Source organism: Panthera uncia (assembly GCF_023721935.1).
Source record: "Panthera uncia isolate 11264 chromosome E2 unlocalized genomic scaffold, Puncia_PCG_1.0 HiC_scaffold_19, whole genome shotgun sequence".
NCBI lineage: Eukaryota > Metazoa > Chordata > Mammalia > Carnivora > Felidae > Panthera > Panthera uncia.
This window is the reverse complement of record NW_026057588.1, coordinates 20,065,839-20,068,544: the sequence shown is the minus strand read 5'-3', so window position 1 is coordinate 20,068,544 and position 2,706 is coordinate 20,065,839.

Below are 2,706 nucleotides of genomic sequence, written 5' to 3'. Positions count from 1 at the left end.
ACCATCCCCGCCGCAGAGGAGCAGCAGATAAAAACATGCCGGGTTTGGCAGTTCAGGCGAGCGGAGGGTGGATTATCAGGGCATTTAGAGGAAGGGGAAGGGAAGGGAAGGAGCGCGAGACGGAGACCACACAGGGAGCCAGCGCGCAGAGCCCCGCACAGCCATCTGCCGCGACTTCACTTGCCGCTCCGGAAACTGACAGACACTCCTTGAGCAAGGCCCAGGCCCGTCAGATGAGTCAATCAATCAAAAAAATTCTTATGAAACTTAATCATAGAGGGTCGTGTTAGGGAGTGGGGAACAGATTAAATTACCACGGTATTAGATACGGGAAATGATTTCTGTCAAAACCATCTTTACTGCAATTATAATATGTTAATTATGTATTTCATTAAGTAAGTGGATTAGAGTCTGCACAGATGAAATCATGTGGAGGCTTTGAATCATTTGCTGAGCACGGTGGGAGGACTCCTGTGAATGGAACCCGGTTAATTTGGAAAACTTTCACATGCTACATGCGATTTTTTTTTTTCTTTCATAACCCTGGCCCCCAGCGCCGGTGGAGGAAGTCCGTGGCTCCTGGGCTGCTGAAAGGGTCCGGTGGCTGCCTCCATGGCCCTGGGGTCTGCACAGGAGGCTCATGTGTCCGGGAGAAACCTATCAGGGAGGTTTCCTGCCTTCTACTGTGGGTGTCCAGTGGCGAAGGCAATGCTGAGGGCTTCCAAGGGGGACAGACGCCTCTGTGCCCCTGCCCGTCTGCTAGCAATGTCTGCAAAGTCCTTACAGGGTTCGTAGCCAACAGGCAGCAGGTGCAGAGACAGGATGGCATGGCCATTCACAGCCACTGTGTGGTGTCCGTGTGCCTATACTCTGCCCACCTTGTGGTGCCCACCTGCTCTTCCCATTGACCTTTGGGGGAGCTGCCCACTGGGCTCCCCAAAGCTGACGTATCATCTCTTTGCAGTGCAGAAGGTTACTCAGCTATGGACCGATGGCCCACAGCCACGGGAACCAGATGTTTTATAGCACCGATTCCAAGCTGGCTTGTTTAATTCTCTCTCCCTCTGGGCTCTCCTTTCCTGGTAAGCCGCAAGGGAAGAGGGCTACTCAGTCAACTCGTTTCCAGGAGCCTCTGTCTGTAGGGCTGAAGCAAGGCCATGGGCCAAGGGCAGCGTCTACCACCCGTGTCCCCTTAGACGACCGTGCTGTGGTCCACCCACGGGGGGACACTCTCGTCCCCGTCTAAGCCCAGAATCTGGTGGGACCGCCTGTCTCAGCTTCAGTTCAAAGACACAGAGGCCACCAAGAAGCAAATCCTCCAACCCTCTGCAGTGGCCCATCCCCCATTCTTCTCTGGTCGCAAAGCCCCTCCAGGACCTGAAGGCCAGTTGAGCCATAAAGAAAAGAAAATAAGAGTTAATAATTATTTTTTAAAAAGAGGAGGTATCCGGTGACCATCAATGCCTTGCATCCCTGAGAATTTGGGATAACGGTAATCGCTCTGACAAAGGGAGGGAAGGAAGGAGAGGAGGCAGGCGGGCAGGGCCTGCTGGTGTGTGTGGCGGCATAAGTGACGGGAAAAGGTTGGCTGATTTGATGAAAACCCCATCAGCCTCTCTGGGGAGATATTACTTTCCTCATTATTCCACTGATTGGCCTTATTTCATCTGAAGAATGCCACACATTCCTTAAGGCCTGGCAAACCTCTTTAACAATATCCAGAAAAAAAAAAAAAATCTATCACCTCCTTAATCGAAACAACAAGGAAATTAACACAAGTCAACTTCTTTCTCAGAGATCAGTTGAGAGATGCACCCCAGCCCCTTTCTTCTGACCCAGGCACGCACTCTGCAGCCCCCAAAACTATCAAATAAATTGCCTAAATGGTGCACACATTGGATGGTTGTGGGAGGAGCTTGTTCTCGGATATGGCAGTGGCTGGGGATGCTTTATAAATCCCATAAGTAGAACAAAGACTCAGCTGGGACCCCAGCATCCCCCTTTGCGCAGATGCAAAATCTTGTGTGATTGGATGATTCTGAACAAATGCAGTTTTCAGGGAGAGTTTGTCCCAATGCTGACAAAGCTTCACTTGCCAGCCCAACAACAGGGAGGAAGTATAAAACCCACGTGTGAAATCAGACTGAAACTGGCATGATCAATGGCCTGGAGCTTGCAATGACTGTGAAGTGCATTTTTTTTTTTCATTATTCTTTAGCAAAGAGGTAAGATTTAATGATGTAAGTTAACAATGGATGATAATTTAAAGTGGTGACAATAGTTTAATTATTCACACACACACACAAAAGTTAACTTCATAACTTACTTCTTTGTAAGAACAAGTTCATTTAAAATATTTTGAACTGTGCATACAATTATCACTTAGACTCTTTCCTTCATGGGGCTTTGTAGAGACAAAGAGTCAATTCTCCCAGTAAATTTCTCACTAAACTGTTACACAGACTTAGAGCTCTGTCTCGTGACAAAAAGGAGAAGAGGAAGAGAAGGAGGAAGAAAAAGAAGAAAGAAGGAAGAAAAGAAGGAAGGAAGGGAGGGAGAGAGAGAGAGAGGGAGGAAGGAAAGAAGGAAGGAAAGGGAAGGAAAAGAGGGAGGGAGGGGAAGGAAGGAAGGGAGGGAGAGAGGGAAGGGAGGGAAGTGGGGAAAGAAAGGATGGAAGGGAGGAAGAGAGGGAGGAAAGGAAGGGAA